This window comes from Gorilla gorilla, chromosome 2, assembly GCF_029281585.2.
Source record: "Gorilla gorilla gorilla isolate KB3781 chromosome 2, NHGRI_mGorGor1-v2.1_pri, whole genome shotgun sequence".
Lineage (NCBI taxonomy): Eukaryota > Metazoa > Chordata > Mammalia > Primates > Hominidae > Gorilla > Gorilla gorilla.
In genome coordinates this window covers 20,479,595-20,491,857 of record NC_086017.1, presented here as the reverse complement: position 1 = coordinate 20,491,857, position 12,263 = coordinate 20,479,595, and the positions used below count along the sequence as shown (strand labels likewise).

The 12,263-nt window shown below is 46.4% G+C and overlaps 1 protein-coding gene across 10 annotated transcripts in view; it reads left to right on the top strand.

Moving 5' to 3' along the window:
- The window catches only part of ATP2B2 (ATPase plasma membrane Ca2+ transporting 2), a 385,217-nt gene that overhangs the window by 48,165 nt on the left and 324,789 nt on the right, over nt 1-12,263 (top strand). The window lies entirely within an intron of this gene.

Sequence of the window (12,263 nt, the reverse complement as noted above, 5' to 3'; positions counted from 1 at the left end):
TTTATGTATCCAGTAGTCATTCAGGAGCAGGTTGTTCAGTTTCCATGTAGTTGAGCAGTTTTGAGTAAGTTTCTTAATCCTGAGTTCTAGTTTGATTGCACTGTGGTCTGAGAGACAGTTTGTTATAATTTCTCTTATTTTACATTTGCTGAGGAGTGCTTTACTTCCAACTATGTGATCAATTTTGGAATAAGTGCAATGTGGTGCTGAGAAGAATGTATATTCTGTTGATTTGGGGTGGAGAGTTCTGTAGATGTATATTAGGTCCACTTGGTGCAGAGCTGAATTCAATTCCTGGATATCCTTGTTAACTTTCTGTTTTGTTGATCTGTCTAATGTTGACACTGGGGTATTAAAGTCTCCCATTATTATTGTGTGGGAGTCTAAGTCTCTTTGTAGGTCTCTAAGGACTTGCTTTATGAATCTGGGTACTCCTGTATTGGGTGCACATATATTTAGCATAGTTAGCTCTTCTTGTTGAATTGATCCCCTTACCATTATGTAATGGCCTTCTTTGTCTCTTTTGATCTTAGTTGGTTTAAAGTCTGTTTTATCAGAGACTAGGATTGCAACCCCTGCCTTTTTTTGTTTTCCATTTGCTTGATAGATGTTCCTCCATCCCTTTATTTTGAGCCTATGTGTGTCTCTGCACATGAGATGGGTTTCCTGAATACAGCACACTGATGGGTCTTGACTCTTTATCCAATTTGCCAGTCTGTGTCTTTTAATTGGAGCATTTATCCCATTTACATTTAAGGTTAATATTGTTATGTGTGAATTTGATCCTGTCATTATGATGTTAGCTGGTTATTTTGCTCATTAGTTGATGCAGTTTCTTCCTAGCATCGATGGTCTTTACAATTTGGCATGTTTTTGCAGTGGCTGGAACCGGTTGTTCCTTTCCATGTTTAGTGCTTCCTTCAGGAGCTCTTGTAGGGCAGGCCTGGTGGTGACAAAATCTCTCAGCATTTGCTTGTCTGTAAAGGATTTTATTCCTCCTTCACTTATGAAGCTTAGTTTGACTAGATATGAAATTCTGGGTTGAAAATTCTTTTCTTTAAGAATGTTGAATATTGGCCACCACTCTCTTCTGGCTTGTAGAGTTTCTGCCGAGAGATCCGCTGTTAGTCTGATGGGCTTCCCTTTGTGGGTAACCCGACCTTTCTCTCTGGCTGCCCTTAACATTTTTTACTTCATTTCAACTTCGGTGAATCTGACAATTATGTGTCTTGGAGTTGCTCTTCTCGAGGAGTATCTTTGTGGCATTCTCTGTATTTCCTGAATTTGAATGTTGGCCTGCCTTGCTAGGTTGGGGAAGTTCTCCTGGATAATATCCTGAAGAGTGTTTTCCAACTTGGTTCCATTCTCCCCGTCACTTTCAGGTACACCAATCAGATGTAGATTTGGTCTTTTCACATAGTCCCATATTTCTTGGAGGCTTTGTTCTTTTCTTTTTATTCTTTTTTCTCTAAACTTCTCTTCTTGCTTCATTTCATTCATTTGATCTTCAATCATGGATACCCTTTCTTCCAGTTGATCAAATCAGCTACTGAAGCTTGTGCATTCATCACATAGTTCACGTGCCATGGTTTTCAGCTCCATCAGGTCATTTAAGGACTTCTCTACACTGGTTATTCTAGTTAGCCAGTCGTCTAATCTTTTTTCAAGGTTTTTAGCTTCTTTGTGATGGGTTCGAACTTCTCCTTTAGCTCAGAAAAGTTTGATCATCTGAAGCCTTCTTCTCTCAACTCGTCAAAGTCATTCTCCGTCCAGCTATGTTGCATTGCTGGTGCGGAGCTGCGTTCCTTTGGAGGAGAAGAGGCACTCTGATTTTTAGAATTTTCAGCTTTTCTGCTTTGTTTTTTCCCCATCTTTGTGGTTTTATCTACCTTTGGTCTTTGATTATGGTGACATACAGATGGGGTTTTGGTGTGGATGTCCTTTCTGTTTGTTAGTTTTCCTTCTAACATTCAGGACCCTCAGCTGCAGGTCTGTTGGAGTTTGCTGGAGGTCCACTCCAGACCCTGTTTGCCTGGTTTTCAACAATGGAGGCTGCAGAACAACGAATATTGCTGAACAGTATATGTTGCTGCCTGACAGTTCCTCTGGAAGTTTCGTCTCAGAGGGGTGCTCAGCCGTGTGAGGTGTCAGTCTGCCCCTACTTGGGGGTGCCTCCCAGTTAGGCTCCTTGGGGGTCAGGGACCCACTTGAGGAGGCAGTCTGTCTGTTCTCAGATCTCAAACTCCATGCTGGGAGAACCACTACTCTCTTCAAAGCTGTCAGACAGGGACATTTAAGTCTGCAGAGGTTTCTGCTGCCTTTTGTTCGGCTATGCTCTGCCCCCAGAGGTGGAGTCTACAGAGGCAGGCAGGCCTCCTTGAGCTGTGGTGGGCTCCACCCAGTTCAAGCTTCCAGGTCGCTTTGTTTACCTACTCAAGCCACAGCAATGGCGGGCCCCCCTCCCCCAGCCTCGCTGCCACCTGGCAGTTCAATCTCTGACTTCAGCCACTTTCTTGAATGCCCCACCACTGGTGGTAGCTGAGGCATGCCTTGGACCTGTCATGATTTGACTCCAAAGGCCAGTTTTTTTTTCCACCCTGCAGCAAGTGATGAGGACTACAGCAGAGGGAGACATCAATTTCCAAAAAAGGGCAAAGGAAGGGGCAACAAATTGTAATGTTTAGACATGAGGGTGGGTGGTGACGCTGTGTAGCTCAGGGAAGCTCAAATGGGAATTTTCAGATGGAGAAGGTGGGAATGGCATTGTAGGAAGAGGGAACGGCATGTGCAAAGGCACAGGGGTGTAAAAGGCACTGCTTGTTGGTGGAACTTCTGTGACCCCGTCTTCCAGCCTCATCATATTTCTCCTGAGTCTCTCCAACTTATTCTCCAAACAGAAGCAGCCAAAGATGTCTTTTAAGAATGTAAATATGATCACGTCTCACTGAGCATCTTCTCCAGAAACAAAAACAAACAAGCAATAAAACCTTTCAGTGGCTTCCTCTCCCACTTGGAAAAAAAAACCCAAACCCCTTTCCATGTCCAGCCAGCCGCTGGCCTCATGTCTTGCCCTGCTCCCTTTCACTCACTCCAGCCCCTGGCTGACTCTGTCCTCTGAAAGCTTGCTCCTGCCCCAGGGCCTTAGCATTTGCTGTGCCCTCTTCTAGGGGAAGAAACTCCCTTCCTCCAGAACTTCCCAGGGCTGGCTTCTTCTTGTCCTTGAGGTCTCAGTTTATGCCATGTCTTAGAGAAGTCACACTTCAGCACATTGCCCTGTTGGTTCCTTCAAAACACTTGTAACATCTCTAGTCATCAGACTGGTTCCATTGTTGTCTTGTCCATTTTGCATCTCTCCACTAGAATTTGGGCTGTGTGAGGTCAGGGACCTTATCTCTCTCACCTCCTCATCCCAGGTGCCTTTAGCAGTGCCTGACACAGAGTAGGTGCTCCTGAAAAATTGCTGCATTTGACTTGTGTGTGTGGAAGGCCCAGAGGTTGGGCAGGAGCCAGGGTGAGGTGGTGAAAGGCCTTGAATATCTAGGTAAGGCATTTGGACATCGTCCTCTGAGTAAGAAGGAGCTCCCAGTGAAGGTCATATTCTCAGCCAGTTCCTGAGGGGAAAGGAAGGAAAGATACAACATCTGCAGAGTGCTCTGGGATGTTGAGAGCTAGACAGATTGGCTGTCAATCCTGAAATGGGCTGCTCCCTTCTCCCCATGCTCAGTCCCTGACCCCATCCTGTCTTAAGGGGTACAAAAGAGAAATGATGCACTGAAGTGGGCCTGGACCCGTGGTTGACACCCTTGGGTCCTTCACACCTTCCCACACATCAAGGCCTTCCTCTCTTCAGTCCCCAGCAACTTCCTCACCATCTTTTTCTCCCCCTACCTTCCCTCCTCCAAACTCCCAGCCATCCCCACTGCCTGTGAAATAAGTCAGACACCTATTCAAGTTTCTCCAGGACAGACCTTTCCCCACCCCTGTGGACACTGAAGACTTATTCTGTTTGGACTCATCAATCCACGGATTGTTTTCCCTGCTCTCTCAGCTATGTTCTCCAAGAGAAGAAACGTTTTGTCCTCTCAAGACATTGGATTGTAAAGTGTTATTAAATATACCAAGGAATGGTAAATAAAGCATTGATGAAGAAGGAGGAGGCACGTTGAATTGGGTAGATTTTTAAAATCAGGTTTCCACAGTTTATACTCCTGAAAGCAAATTTTGAGTCAGCCTGCTTCAAACGAAGGAAGGAACTTCTCTTAGTAGGAAGAAATAGAGAGAAAGAATCACTTCTGAAATGGTTAAGTGGGAAGGTGGAATTAGTGTAGGCAGGCGACTCCACGTAAGTCCGGGGACATGGGGCCTGTTCTTCTTCAACTGATATGTGTAGCCATCACCTGGGCTCTTGTACTGCGGATTTGATGGGCTCTGGGACCTGGCATTTCTACTAACTGCCAGGCAATGCTGATGCTGCTGGTCCAGGGACCATACTTTGAGTAGCAAGGGTCTGGATGACTGGAGTACAGTGGCTTGCAACTAGGTTAGGTTCTTCTGAAGTGCCCAGGGAATTTACAAAGTAGAATTTACTTGGTCCCAACCTGGGGGATTCTGATTGAGCAGGTCTGGAGGGAGGCCCAAGAATTTGCATTTCTAACAAGCTTCCAAGCTGCTGTTCTTGGTGCAGGGGCGTTGACAAACTCAGAGGCACAGCTGTCTTAACAGGTTTCAAATCCCAATAGGAGAGGGAGGAGAGTGGAGGGGGTTGAGAAAGGGAAGAGCAGAGTTAAGTGACAGAGGGATCGGTGTAGTTGAGAGTGAATGAGAGACAGCACGTAGCTTGGCATTTCCATTTGACCAGCAGTATTTCATATTATGTCTTGACCTCTGCGCAAGCTGGTTATTCATGTTTTGCCAGGCATATGTGTTTTTATTGACTAGTTCCTGCTTGTAGGAAAGCTCACGTGGAAGCATCCTGTGCTCTTCTGGCATTTTTAAACTATGCAGGTCTTCCAAGCACCTTCCAGGCTGAGAGGCCCCCGCTGACAGCCCCTACAGTAGTGATGTGGAGATGAGGAGGCCACACACCAGTCGCTGCGACAGTATTTCTCTAAATGTGGTTTGTGGACAGCTTCAGCAGAATCTCTTGGGTGTTGTGAAAATGCAGTTTCCTTGGCCCAAGGCCTTGTGACTCTCCAGGGAGCCCCAGAGTCTGCGTTTTTTTTTTTTTTACCGGCTTCCCAAGAGATTTCAATACACTGAGGACCACTCCCTTATGGAGACAGCCTCCCAAAACCCTGCACACCACACAGTTCCAAGCACTCCTGTTACCACTTTCCTCCTGGGACCTTCTGCACTAGATTGCACAGGATAAATCTATGCTGGAGGGAGGCGGATCCATAGGTTCTCCTTTCTTAGCTTTTTGGAATCCCCTCTTCCACATCTTCCTGCGAGGTCCCCACCCTTTCTTTCAGGACCTGCCACCTCCAGGCAGCCTCTCGACCCATACCTATGTCTCCTCCACTTCGCTGGTCTATGTTCATTTCCCGCCTCATCCACTCGGATGCTCAGCCTGTACAGCCTGGAACCTCTGTTGTCTCCTCCTTGAGTCAGCCAGCCACTAATTGAGCAAATATTTATCAAGACCTTTTATGTGTCCGGTTCTAAGTAGGCCCTGGGTTACAAGATGAACCCACACTGCCCTAGAGAAGCTCGCAGTCTAGTGTGGGGGACAGACAGACGCACGGATACAGTAATAAAAATACCCTAGTAAGGACTCTGGAGTCAGGCTGCCAGGGTTTAAGTTCCGAGTCCACCCTCAGTATCTGTGTTACCTTGGGCAAGTATCTTATCCTCTCTATGTTCCACTTTTCTCATCTTTAAAAAAGGGAGAACAACAAAGCCTGCCTCAGAGGGTTTGTGGGAGGGACAAGTAAGAGAATGAGTACAGAATGCCTAACTCATTTCCAGGAGCCAAGTAAGAGTTCAGCAATAATGAGGTTGATGCTGTGTAGGAAGGAATGACTCCTCAATCTGCCTAAAATTATCAAGAAGGCCTCACAGAAGAAGGGGGTATTGGAAGTGGAGGAACAGGATGAGAAAAAATGTGTTGAGTAGAGAAAGGAGAGGAAGGGCAATCCAGGAAGCAGGAACAGTATAGAACACGAGAAAAAATGCTGTAGGGTCTGCTCAGCAAAGCTGGAGGGTGGAGGATATCGTAGGCTATAGTAAGCCGTAGGCTGGAGACTCTCACTAAGCCTAGGTTTCCCCATCTGAAAAGGGAGGGCAATAATGGCACATGCCTTATGGAGATAAAGTGAAGATTAGATCAAGTAATCATGGGAGCTCAGTATGCTACACTCAGTAAGGGTTAGCTGGGGCTGCTGTTATTGAGGCTAAGAAATACTCGTTGGTGAGTGACTAAGGTGCACATATTTACATCCAGGGATTCTGCCTTTGGCAGAGCATTCTGGAAACTGCATTGGGAGTTCCCTTGTGGGTAAGTGGATCAATTCCCCCTTGAGGCCCTGCCTGGTTTCTGACGCCCCCCAAGTGGGTCACTCAACTCAGGCACCTTCCCTCCCCATCCTGCCCTGTCTCCATCAGGTGTGGTTGAGTCCTTTGGACTCTTCAGAAAGCAAATTCACCCACAGCCAATGAAGACTGGGCACTTTGAAGTCTTGGAAACAATGTTTCCAGGATGAGGTGATGGGCTGCAGCAGATAAGAGTGGCTGTGTGGCTTTCACATAAGCAAAGGGGGGTCAATGGTGGCTGGCCTGGTGAGCATGCCACACCCCATGGAGGAGCCATGCCGGCCTGCTGTTCTGGGGCTTGCCTTAGAAATACCTATCTGAGAACACTTCCCTTTAAATTTATTTTTTCACTTTGACTTTTTTATTGAGGTGGGATACACATAACATAAAATGTACCATCTTAGCCGTTTTTAGGTGTACAGTTCAGGTCTCAAGTGTATTCATATAGCTGTGAAACTATCACCACCATCCATCTCCAGAACTTTTTCACCTTCCTTAACTGAAACGCTATACCCATTAAACACTAACTCCCTGTTCTTCCCAAGCCCCTAGCAACCACCACTCACTTTCTGTCCCTATGACCTTGACTGCTGTACATACCTCATGAGTGGAACCACACAGTATTTGTCCTGTTGTGAACCGCTTATTTCACTCAGCATAACATCCTCAACATTCATCCTTTGGATTTCCTTTCTTTTTGAGGCCGAACAATATTCAACTGTGTGTGTATACTGCATTTTGTTTCTGCATTCATCCACTGATGGACACTTGCGTTGTTCCCATATTTTGGCTATTGTGAATAACGCTGCTACAAACATGGGTGTGCAAATATCTGTTTGTGTCCCTGCTTTCAGTTCTTCTGGGTATATACTCAGGAATGGGATTGCTGTATCATGTGGTGATTCTAAGTTTAAGTTTTCAAGGAATCGTCATACTGGTTCTGTCTCTCTACATCCAGTACTTATGCACCAGGACCTCCCTGGATTCAGGGAGCCCTGTAACATCAATGCATGGTGTTGTAATGACACTTAAGTGACTAAGTCATAGCTAAAGTCTAGTTTTCTTTGTGTGTTGTAAAGATCTTGCCTTATAGCCTCACCTCATTTCTGACTCCTGCAGACGACTGCCCATCATTTTATTTCCTCTGATGTAGCTAGAGAAGGGTGGTGGACTTCACTTGAAAATGGTGAAAACCTTTCTGCTTGAGGATGGCCCAGGTGTCTGCCCCTCTGCTCTGGGGCTCAGGGACTCCCTCTGGGCCACGTGGTGGGGTCATCAGCCCAGAGAAGCTGATTTATACCAGCCAGGCCACATCTGGGGCTGAGGTGGGCCGAAGAAGGCCTATTTATTTGTTTGCCACAAAAAATAGCCCCATTATCTGGAATAGAATAGTCTCCCCTTGAAGCCTCAGGCTCCATACATATCCAAATCAGAAGAGGAGACTATTGTACTGATTTGCCAGGGACCCATCATCACCCCAAACAGAAACCTGAACCTGGCATAGTCCATTCTCTTCTAGTTCACAAAGTTAATGGGCATCAGAAGACAGCACCAAATTGAAACAGGGGAGTAAGACAGATGAAGCATGACTGGCATTAAGCTAAAGAACTGCATCTCACAATGGACAAAGGCTTTCCAGAAGGTTATAATCCTTGACACTAGCTAAATCTACTACCACCTTCATCCATCCATCCATCCATCCATCCATCCATCCATCCATCCATCCATCCATGCATCCATTCATACATGCATTCACCCATCCATCCATCCATCCATTCACCCTTCCATCCACCCATCTACCACCCAGCCATCCACCCACCCTTCCATCCACCTACACATCCATATCCCCCCATCCATCCACCCATGAACCCATCTGTGTTACTCCATTTTCACATGGCTGAGAAAGACATATCCAAGACTGGGCAATTTACAAAAGGAGGAGATTTATTGGACTTACAGTTCCATGTGGCTGGGGAGGCCTCACAATCATGGTGGAAGGTGAAAGGCACATCTCACATGGCAGCAGACAAGAGAAGAGAGCTTATGCAAGGAACCTCCCCTTTTTAAAACCATCAGATCTTGTGAGACTTATTCACTATCATGAGAACAGAACAGCATGGGAAAGACCTGCCACCATGATTCAATTACCTCTCACTGGGTCCCTCCCACAACACATGGAAATTCGATATGAAATGTGGGTGGGGACACAGCCAAACCTTATCATTCCACATCTGGCCCCTCCCTAATCTCATGTCCTCACATTTCAAAACCAATCATGCCTTCTCAACAGTCCCCCAAAGTCTTAATTTATTTCAGCATTAACTCAAAAGTCCACAGTCCAAAGTCTCATCCAAGACAAGGCAAGTCCCTTCTGCCTATGAGCCTGTAAAATCAAAAGCAAGCTAGTTACTTCCTAGATACAATGGGGGTACAGGCATTGGGTAACTACAGCCATTCCAAATGGGAGAAATTGGCCAAAACAAAGGGGCTGCAGGCCCCACTCAAGTCCAAAATCCAGCAGGGCAGTCAAGCCTTAAAGCTTAAAAATGATCTCCTTTGACTCTATGTCTCACATCCAGGTCACATGGATGCAAGAGGTGGGCTCCCGTGGCCTTGGGAAGCTCAACCCTGTGGCTTTGCAGGGCATAGCTCCCCTCCTGGTTGCTTTCAGGGGCTGGCATTGAGTGTCTGTGGCTTTTCCAGGTGCATGGTGCAAGCTGTCAATGTACCTACCATTATGGGGTCTGGAGGATGGTAGCCCTCTTCTGACAGCTGCACAGAGCAGGGGGGCCCTGGGCCCAGCCCACAAAACCATCTTTTCCTACTAGGCCTCCAAGCCTGTGATAGGAGGGGCTGCTGTGAAGAACTCCAACATGTCCTGGAGATATTTTCCCCATTTCTTGGAGATTAACATTCAGTTCCTTGTTACTTATGCAAATTTCTGCCGCTGGCTTGAATTTCTCCTCAGGAAATGGGATTTTCATTTCTATCACATTGTCAGGCTGAAAATTTTCCAAACTTTTGTCCTCTGTTTCCCTTTTAAAACTGAATGCCCTTAACAGCACCCAAGTCACCTCTTGAATGCTTTGCTGCTTAGAAATTTCTTCCGCCATATACCTTAAATCATCTCTCTCAAATTCAAAGTTCCACAAATCTCTCGGGCAGGGGCAAAATGCCACCAGTCTCTTTGCTAAAACATAATAAGAGTCACCTTTCTCCAGTTCCCAACAAGTTCCTCAACTCCATCTGAGACCACCTCAGTCTGGACGTTATTGTTTATATCACTATGAGCATTTTTGTCAAAGCCATTCAACAAGTCTCTAGGAAGTTCCAAACTTTCCCACATTTTCTTATCTTCTTCTGAGCCCTCCAAACTGTTCCAACTTCTGCCTGTTACCCAATTCCAAAGTCGCTTGCACAGTTTCGGGTATCTTCATTAGCACCCCATGCCTGGTACCAATTTACTGTGTTAGTCTGTTTTCACGCTGCTGATCTTTATTGGCATACCCGAGACTGGGAAATTCACAGAAGAAAGACGTCCATTGGACTTACAGTTCCACGTGGCTGGGGAGACCTCGCAAACATTGTGGAAGGTGAAAGACATGTCTCACATGGTAGTACACAAGAGAAGAGAGCTTGTGCAGGGAACCTCCCCTTTTTAAAACCATCAGATCTTGTGAGACTTATTCACTATCATGAGAACAGAACAGCATGGAAAACACCTGCCCCCATGATTCAATTACCTCCCACCAGGTCCCTCCCACAACATGTGGGAATTCAAGATGAGATGTGAGTGGGAACACAGCCAAACCATATCACCATCCATCCATCCGTTTATCCTATCCATCCACCCATCTGTCCATTCACCCATCCATCTCATCCCCTCCCTTCCTGAGCTGAGGTCAGAGAGAATGGGAGTTAACTAGTCTAATAAGAGAGAGGAATGCTCCATCTGAGGGAACAGCATATGCAAAAGGCCTGTGCTGGAAGAGAGTTTGTCACCCAGTAGAGCTGGATCAGAGAAATTGGCAGAAGGATGACATAAGATGAGGCTGGGGGAGGGGGGTGAGCAGAAGGCAGACCCTGTGGGCTTATGGGACCCTTTAGGGAGTTCTGTCTATACCAGTGGTATCCAATATAATTTTCTGTGATGATGAAATATTCTGTGACTGTGCTGTCCAGTATAATAGCCACTGACCAACATGAGCACTTGAAATGTGGTGAGTATGACTGAAGGACAGAACTTTTGATGTCTCACTTTAATTAATTGAAATTTATGCCAGATGTGGTAGCTCACACCTGTGATCTCAGCACTTTGGGAGGCCAAGGTGGGAAGATCACTTAAAACCAGGAGTTTGAGACCAGCTAACAAAGGAAGACCCCATCTCTATAAATAATAATAATAATAAAATTTAAATGGCCACATGTGGCTAGTGGCTGCTGCACTGGAGGTGCAGGTCTATACTCTGAAAATGGCTGGAGGCCAAATGAAGGGTTTATGCAACAGGTGAATCAACATGGTCATGGTCATCTCTGGCTGCTCTGTGGAAAATGAATTGGAAAGATGATGAGAGGATGCAAGAAGACTCAATGAGGAAGCTTCTGCTGTGGCCCAGAGAAGAAGACTGGCAGTATGGCCTAGGACCAGGGGCAGAAATGGAGGTAGGGAGAAGTGAAGAGATTTGGGAAAGACCAGAGATGGAAAACTGGTAGGATTTGGTGCTGGGAGAAGTGTTGGTGATTTGGAAGCAAAGCTCTTGGAGTTTCTCCCAGGTTATGTCTCTGGATGACATAGTGGGATGGAAAATGGTACTTTCATTGAGATAGGGAAGGAACCCAGGACCAGGTTTGGGGGAGTTTGGGAGTCCTGAGGTTGGCTTGGGTCACAGTGAGCATAAGTGGCTTTTGAGTTGTCCAGGTGGAAATATCAGTTAAGAAACTGGGGCTCTGGCGAGAAGTATGGGTTGGAGATAGAAAGTTGGATTTGTGAATATGTAGAAGCCAAAGCCATGGGCCTTGATGGCAGAGTCAGGGAACAGCAGGAAGCCTAGGCCCAAGCCTCAGGGGCCTCCAACATTGATGCTGGGAGGAGAAAGGTGTTTCCACAAAGGTGACAGAGAAAGCATGGCCAGAGATGTTGGAAGAAATCCAGGAAAGTGTTAGTCAGGAAAGCCGGGAAGGTGTTAGTCAGGGCAGCCAAGGGAAGAGATTGTCTCCAGGTGGAGGGGTGGGGAATAGGTTGAGAGCAGGTGAGAGGTCAATCCAGCTAAGAACAGAACCACTGCCATCGGATGTATGAGTGCAGAAGTCAGTGGTGACCTAGCTCAAGGGCAACCAGCTGGGGACAGCCGGCAACCCTCAGGCTGATCTCCTTGCTGATTTGCTGACAATAATCACCTTCTCCTCCCAACTTATATGCCCAAGTGCTCCCATCTCCACAGCCAATTGCACTCCCTGCTCTATTGCCAGTCCTCCACTTTCTCTTGCTGACATCTTTTCAGGTGCATTACGTGGGAAAGCAGAGGGCAGACTGGAATCAGAAGATGAAGACCATTGTGTGTGGAATTCATCCTCTTCCCTTCACCTTTTCTGGATGTCTGCCTCCCTTTCCCCTGTGAGAGAAGAGTTCTTTTGTGCACCTCTCTGGACTTTGCCCATGGAGTTTTATCTCTTCACCTGCCTGCTCTTTTATTCATCACCATCAACTTCTTTTCCTCTCTTCTCAAACCTCT